Below are 8,617 nucleotides of genomic sequence, written 5' to 3' on the forward strand. Positions count from 1 at the left end.
AGGCTGAAAAAAAATATATATACACACACAAAAAAAAATATTAACCAACAATCTTTTTAGCCAAACTATATCTGTAACAGAGCATTATCAACATTAAATAATGTTCAACATACATGAGGTTAAAGAAACAAATTATAATCCACTTAATTCATTTGGAAAGCCCCAAGTACGAAAATGTTAGAAAACTTAGATACTTTTGAACAAAAACTAAAATACAAAATGTAAATGAATTAAAATATAATGCAGAAACTGTTAAACATGCTAAACATTTAAACTTAAGTGAAAAGGACAATAATCTTACCCGTTGTCTCGGTAAATAATAAGAAATGTTAGTTGATTGGAAAGCGGTCAGTGTATGTTTCTTTACTTATCATCCCTGATCACAGTTAAATATTCTTGTAAGGGTAAGAGAGAAGGGGATGGGCTTTTCACTTATCATATTCACTGGAAACTCAGAAATTGCACTTTCATAGTCAATTGCATAATGCTTTCTGAAGTCTGTCCAAGGTCACTCTGTCACGGCTCATTAATGAGAAATTCAGGCGTTCGGCTCATTCTTAGGAAATAAACTATTTTTTATGCCATCGGTCGCCATGACTCACGAGGAATTCTAATTACTCTTATATATTAGTACCAGTTTAATGTTTATTGACCTGTATTTCTAAAACAACAACAACAACAACAGCAAAAAAACATTGAGACATACTGTATAAATAGCCTTCCTCCTTGAGCAATCAATTGTAGGATAGCAGTTATTTTGTTGTCTGGTTTATATTTGATTTCAACACCTGCTTTAGTAGTATTCGCCATAAGAGGAATTGTATTTCAGTAATGCCAATTCTCAATGCGTTGTTGATTTTACTTCACAAACACATATCAGACCTGGTAAACACTGCTCTTGCACAAGGAATCCAGGTTTCTCTATTTACTGTGCAATTCTAAAAATAATTGGTTCTGATCATGTGGTGATGGATGGATTTATGCTTCTGCATTTTATTTATTCTTCTCATTAATTACAATAATTAGCCTATATAATATAGTCAGTGTTTGAGCTGCCCTTCAAAATCTGATTTTGTGCAGTGTTGGGGAAAGTTACTTTTAAAAGTAATGCATTACAATATTGTGTAACTCCTTAAAAAATGTAAACTAATTGCGTTCCTTAGTTACTTTATTATGAAAAGTAAGGTGCTACTCTTGCTTTACTTTTTCTCACCTGGGCTGGGCTTGCTTGCACAGATGAAACCTTTCATCTGTGCTGCCATTCTTGGAATGCAGAAGAATAGGACATAAAGTTCTACACTCTTACTTCAGCAAAAAAAGAAAGAAAAAAAAAGAAGATGTTTCACTAAAATCATTGTTGCTTATTAGTATGGTTTAACTGCATCATTGAAGGTCAACAGCAAATACATTGGTTATTAAAGTGAGATTAAATACAAATAAAATACATTAAATACAGTATATGTGTGTTATTTAACACATTTTTGCATAATATTCTGAGTTTGCATTTCACTGTTTTTATTGATTTGGAGGAATACTGAATGTGTTTTTGTGCGAGTGAGATGAGAAAATGCTCACATTTAGTCTAGAGCTACAATAATCATCATGTTCACACACAACTCCTCTGTACTTATGATTTCTCTCATCATGAGGACAGGAGAGCTGTCAGTCAATACATGAGAAAAACAAAGTAACTTCCATTACTTATTTGAAAATCACCTGTTGTAAATTTAATGTAACTTTACTAGTTCTTTGATTACTTTTTGGATTACTTTGTGACTTTTTGACACCCAACACTTATTATTTAACACTGTGACTGTTTTATGCCTAATAATAAAGGTCAGACAGCATAAACATTTTCTTTGAATTTATATATATAAATAAAGGGAAGACTACAGACAGCATGTTTCACACATAATTACTTCAGTTTTGGTGATTGAATAAACATTATATGGTAGGCTACTATAGAAACATATAATATAACTAAATTAGCAGTAGCCTATTACAATGTGGCTTAAAGATTGTGTAAAACAAGTCAATGGAAAAGAAATGCATTAAAAAGATAAAACTTATAATATATATATATATATATATATATATATATATATATATATATATATATATATATATATATATATATATAATCAACATATAATAGGTAAAATATGTTTAAAATATTTTTCTATGTTGAAATATTTCCCCAAAGCCATGAGTATACAATAAAACATCTGTATGTTTCCCATAAAAAGCATAAACAATACAAAACATTTTTATCATCCCAACCAGTTTAGACGCAACAACGTTGACTCAACCAATGGCATGAGTTTGGGGTAGAGCTATCTGTTAGTCCAACCAATGGAAAACAAGGGGCGTGTTGGAGAAACCTGCCTGAAATGTCATTTTAATAGTGCATGAATTACACCTTTGGATTGACTTTAGAACAAACAAGACTTTGAATCACTGCTTATCTGACATGGGATGAGGGGTTCAAGGCGGCAAAGTGGAAAGCTTCTTAATATGCTTTATCGGATCACTTCAGACTAATACAAGGAATGAATATCTCTGGGACTGATTTTCTAAACGCTTGTTTTGTTGTTCTGGCTGCTGCCAGTTGATGAGAAGGTTGTGTCGTTCATCTTGAGACCCTGTGATTCTGAGAGGTCTGAACAAGTGGAAGGGTGAGATGATCCACACTGGATGGATTTTTATCATTTTATGATGGTTGTGTACAGGCACTGCCAACACACATTTCAGTACAATCAACTTGTAAAAGTGCATGTACCATTATATGACCCCTTTAAACTCCTCACACATGAACACATAGAGAATGGGTTTCATACAGCTATTCAGATGAAACAGGCAGTTTACGAAAGGTCCTATGTGTCTTATTACTTTTTCACAGTCACACCACTTATTCTCCTTTGCAATTACGGTGGACAGCTGTTGAACATGGAAAGGAAACCAGCATATGAAAAAGGCCATGATTACAGATATGATGACCCGGAAAGGCTTAAGCTTCTTCCCCCTTTTGAGACGTTTGGCACGCACTCCGATAACAATGTATGAAGATGCAATGATCAGGAAGGGGACGAGAAAACCCACCATAAACATGTATATGACCAAAGACTTGAAGGGTTTTGTATAATAAATGCACCGGTTATCATTTACATAACGGTTGATGACAAAGGGGATGCTGCAGAGGATGGATAAAACCCACGCAAATGCACAGATGATCCTGGCTTTGACCAGAGTTCGTTTGTTTTGAGCCCAAACAATCACCCAGGTGGACAGGCATCGGTCCAGGCTGATAGCGGTCAGCAAAAAAATGTTGGCAAACATGTTGAGCACCGCCACGAAGCTGACAAACTTGCACAAGAAGTCACCGAAGTGCCAAGCCCTCTTGTTAAAAGCAGTAACAATGGATGATGATTAAGATGAAGATGAAGTCTGCAATCGCCAAGTTGAGAAACCATATGGAGTTGACGGTCGTCTTCATTTTGTAGCCAGTCACAAATATGACGAGCCCGTTTCCAACGATACCCAGAGCGAAGACGACAAAATATTTGCATATATTGAAGATTTCAATGCTTGAAAAGGCTTCCATCTGGGCTGGATTGTTTGCATTCACTGCACAAAAAAAGGTAGCATTTGCTGCACATAAAAAACAACAGTAAATATTTACTAATTTGTTAATCAGAGTTTCTTGTTAGTTAATAGTAGTTACTAGAATGTTAATAATGCGTTACTCTATTGTTCCTGTGTAATTATTCATTAATGAAGGAACAGTATTCTAAAGTGTTACCGGAATTGGATTGGATTAAACGCGCTAATAGCGCGCCAGCTGGATAAGCCAGTTTGTGATTGGTCCCCGCAAATTTGTAACGGAAGCAGGATAGAAGAATGTACAGGTTTCCAGTCTGAGCTGCAGGGTGAAATCAATTAGGCTGGGTTTACCCAGTCTAGAAAATAGTACCAAAGCGAATAAATAAAACTGTAAACTCACACTATCATCAAGGATGGAGTTGCAAGCCGATACAGACTCCTTGTCAAACTATTACAGTTTATCTGAATTGCTAAAACACATTTCTTGAAACCCACACCCACTTTCTCAAAACCTTAAACACAAAACCATAGTTTCAAACCACATTCAGAGAACCTCTGACTCTTCAGGCAAAATCAAACAATTGCCTCAAAAAATGGAGAACACAGAATCCAAAGCATGCAGTTACAGAAAATAAGTATATTGTAACAAAGTAAACAAATTTTGCAATTACGTAAAAAAGTATAGTAATGACAACTTAGTATGGTGAGTAAATTGTATACTGTATGCACTGTAAGTATAGTATTGTACTGAATATTGTATAGTATTGAATGTCTGTATATTCAGCACTTGCATACTGTGAAAATACAGTGACCCAACTGCAAAAGCCAAAAAACAGGTTACTGTAAAAAACTCTAAATGAAAGCATGTTACAGTCACTCAGAAGAGTTGTGCAACTGCAGGATCAAGGTCAGTAAAAGAGATTCATTCTGCTTCAGCATCACGTCTTCATGCTGGGTCCGGCCAGAGGACTTTGTCCACATCACAGACAATATCATCTCTGCAGGCAAAGGGAAAAACCCTGAAGCCAGATCCAGCCTTGACAACATTCTCCACACCTTTCTCGTCCTCATTCTCTTCCTCCTTGTTCACCACCTCTTACACTCTTCCTCCTCTCCCTCTTATATTGTTTCCATCCAGTGCACCATTTTGAGTCAATTTTGGCACTCTGAACTGACTTGTTTTTTGCACAGTTGATTTGGTCACATCAAATAAGTGTGAACAATTTTGAGTCGTTGTGTGTAAACGATGACAACTGTGTTAAAGTTGTGTTTAACTTTTGCCTGTGTTTAGCGTTTTGAAACATAAATGCATCACAGTGCGAAATGTGTTTTAGTGAGTGAGGATGTGTTTAGAGTTTTGCAAAAAGAGTGCATGAAATTAGCAAACAGTGTTTTAACCTGAACTTGTTTAAAGGAGCTGTATGTAAGAAATGTATTTCAATTAATCATAAAATGGCCCTGATATGTCACTAGACATTAAGAAATCATGTTCATTTCAAATACTTATATCACTGACAACAGAAGTCCGGCGAGGATATTGTCATTTAAAAAGTGAAGTTGCAGCCCTCAACTGATGTTGATGTTGTCATGTTGTGTTTTGGCCTGATGCCCCACCCTCCACCTATCTACCAATCACGAAGTCAGTAGTGTTTCGGCATCCGGGTTGCCAGCTCAGCTCTAGTTACCACAGCTGCAGCTACAAACGTTCGTGCTGGATGTAGCTGCACACGCTACATTATGGCCAAGCATGCGCCCTTAAAATGGCATCTGAACGCACCACTGAAAATGCGCCACTGACTTTAAACTAGGTTTTTCCTGGTCTGTGGCGGAACTGTTTTCTAAACCTGCAAAATAGCACCAGGAAACCGCCCCCGGGAGCGCAAGTTCATTCCCTAATTTACCGACGTGCGTCTGTCGAGGGAAAAGTCCGCTGTGCGTCGGGTGCAAAATAGGAATGATACATGCGTCGGTGTACAAAGTCAATTGCGCTGGGTGCAAGATAGGGCCCCCACAGTTATAGGTTACATTTTGAAGACATTGTTTAGACAAATGCTGCTGGCGCTGGCACCAAAAATGTATTTAATACCTTCATAATCTGTAATAACACTTGTTCTGATTTATTATTTGTCTAGTTTTATTCATTTGAAGAATAATATGTAAATGCTAAAAATGTAACAGAATATAATATGTTTTGTACATTCAACAACACTTTAAGAGTACATTTTTAACTGTGAGGCAAATATATTCTAGGATACATTTTTATACAGACTAAATAATATGACATGATATACTTATTGATGATCTGATTGGTTTTAGCCGGTACTCTATCTGTTTGTATTGACTATCTTAAACAGTTTTGCAGTTTTACTATTGAGAGGTGTTTAAAAAAAAAAAAAACATGTCATATGAATAATACACATATTCAGTTCTTACCCATTTTTTAGCTGTTAAAGGATTGGGACAAGCCGAGTCTTGATCTTGATATCTTCTCAGTCTTGCTGACAGATTGTTGGCTTTATACCAGACAGCAAATGTACATCCCCCTACATACTGATTGGCTGTTACTGATAGTGGCTGTCATGATGAAATGATTACAGCTTTATTTAGCATCACAGTGTGAAGTGGGCATGTACAGCAAAACCTTTCCTGCACCACAGAATGTTCCTGAAGCTCAAACACAGACCATGGTGCTAGACTTCAATTCAAATACATGAACTGATAAACATTTATATACTGTAAGTTGTTTTGAATAACAGTGCCAGTGTGAAATGAATCATACAATTATGTTTCAGTGATTACAGTTTTATCCAATTGCTTAAACACATTTCTTGAAGTTATGCCTCCTTTTCTCGAAACTCTAAACACAAAACCATAACTTCACACATAACTTCACACACATCACTTTTGAAGAAAATTTTAAATTTGAGAATGCGGTGCATCGCAAGGCATTGTGATATCGAATTGAACTGAATCGATGACATGATAATCGTAATCGAACTGAACCGTGAGACCAGTGTGTGTCGGTTCACACCCCTAATTTTAAAGGGAGAAGATGATTTTGAACAGCTTTTCAATTGTCAATTTGCTTTTACACTGCAATCAAACTATTTAAGATAAAAAATACCTCTGAACAAACTCCAGTGTTGTGCTGGCTTCCACCTGATACTCCAGGTTGAATACATAGTAACAGGCGAAGAGAGCGGCCAAGGCAGTGGTGAAGTCCGCCTTGTGAGCACCAGGTGGGATTATGACCCTCCCCTCGATCGACAGCATCCATTTTTTTGAAGTCAGGATTGTCTCTCCTTAGTAAAGACAATAGTCATCACAAAAATTATATTTAATAGCAATACATTCTATAAAAGATTTTCTCCACATAATGAACCTCAAAATGAAAATTTCCTAATAATTTACTTACCCCAATGCCATCCAAGATATCCATGTCTTTCTTTCCTCAGTGGAAGAGAAATTAAGTTTGAGGAAAACATTTCTGGATTTTTCTTCGAATAATGGACTTCAATTGTAACCAACGTTTTGAAGTCCAATTAATGCAGTTTCAAAGATCTTTGAAGTGCTTCCATCTGAGGATTAGGGTCTTATCTAGCGAAACGATCAGTCATTTTCAAAAATAAATAAAAATAAATGTATATACTTTTTAACTACAAGTGTTCAGATTGAGCTGGGAACTACGTCATCACGTCAAAAGGTCGCGCTCGATATCGCTGGCGGAAATACCCCAAAATGGCCGGCGACATCGAGCGCGACCTTTCAACGTGATGACGTAGTTCCCATGTATTTTTTTCAAAAATGACCAATCGTTTCGCTAGATAAGACCCTAATCCTCAGCTGGGAACCTGCACAGCCCGTTGAAGCACTTCAAAGACCTTTGAAACTGCATTGATTTGGACTTCAAAACGTTGGTTACAATTGAAGTCCATTATTCGAAGAAAAATCCAGAAATGTTTTCGTACAAAAACGTAATTTCTCTTCCACTGAGGAAAGAAAGACATGGATATCTTGGATGGCATTGGGGTGAGTAAATTATTAGGTAATTTTCATTTTGAGGTGAACTAATCCTTTAAGCAGCAGTAACTGGTTTGGTGATAGAAAAACAATGAGTGATACAGGCATAGCAAGCAATCTGAAATAGCAATCACGACATTATAGGTGGCTACTAAAGATGAGAGATTACTCCACATAACTTAAGTTTTTGAAGTGACTGTGCTGTTCCTGACTGGTGCAGAGGCAGAGAATGACACGTCACACATTCACTAGTGTTTTCCAGAAACTTTGCTTTGCTTGTGCCCTATACATTCAAAAGATTCATTAACATTGAATGTGAAACTTACCGAGCATGATGATCCTTGGAGTGATTGGGAGAGACAGCTGGGCCTCTGCGTCTGCAGGAGTGGTAGTCTCCTATGCCAGCAAAGATAAGAGTTACTTGAAACAAGGTAGACGGTATATTATCTCTAGGATAGAAAAGGCTTTTTGAAATTTGTTGATAAGAAAGCAATGGGCCTTTTTTTTTTGCTCCGAAGTGCATGTGCATGTTTACACATAAAAAATTAACTAAGTACCACAATAACTTTATCAATTACAAAACTACATAAATTTTCTCTTAATTAAAATATTGTGCACACAGTGGACAACAGTGACTTTACCCAGCATTTACCCAAGAATTGAGATAGAAGCTTGCACCATGTGGGTTATATTGTGAGGTGACTTCTATCAAGGAAAAAGTGCTCAACCACCAATAACATAAACCTGACACAAACCTGTATTTACTTGAACAATTGGAGGTTCGTCAACCTGCATTAACAATTTAATTGGGGTGGGGGGGGGGGGGGGGGGGGTGCAAAATGTTTCACTCTAATCAGGGAAAATGATTCTTCCGCAATAAATGTGACAATTAATTGTTGAAAACTCCAAATAAAAGATTTAAATAATTAAGGAACTTACATCAGCAATGAGAAAAAGTGCCTCCTCTTGCTCTTTGAAGTGTGCCAACATCACAAGC

At 36.6% G+C, this 8,617-nt stretch overlaps 1 pseudogene across 1 annotated transcript; it reads right to left on the reverse strand.

The window, feature by feature from the left end:
- Positions 1 to 2,246: 2,246 nt before the first annotated feature.
- Positions 2,247 to 8,037, reverse strand: LOC311297084 (C3a anaphylatoxin chemotactic receptor-like; annotated as a pseudogene). Its single transcript, XR_014630307.1, has 3 exons — positions 7,947 to 8,037; positions 6,725 to 6,902; positions 2,247 to 3,624 (listed from the first exon to the last, which is right to left on the reverse strand). The product of XR_014630307.1 is annotated as a C3a anaphylatoxin chemotactic receptor-like (transcript).
- Positions 8,038 to 8,617: the final 580 nt, after the last annotated feature.

This window comes from Rutilus rutilus (assembly GCF_951802725.1).
Source record: "Rutilus rutilus genome assembly, chromosome: 9".
NCBI lineage: Eukaryota > Metazoa > Chordata > Actinopteri > Cypriniformes > Leuciscidae > Rutilus > Rutilus rutilus.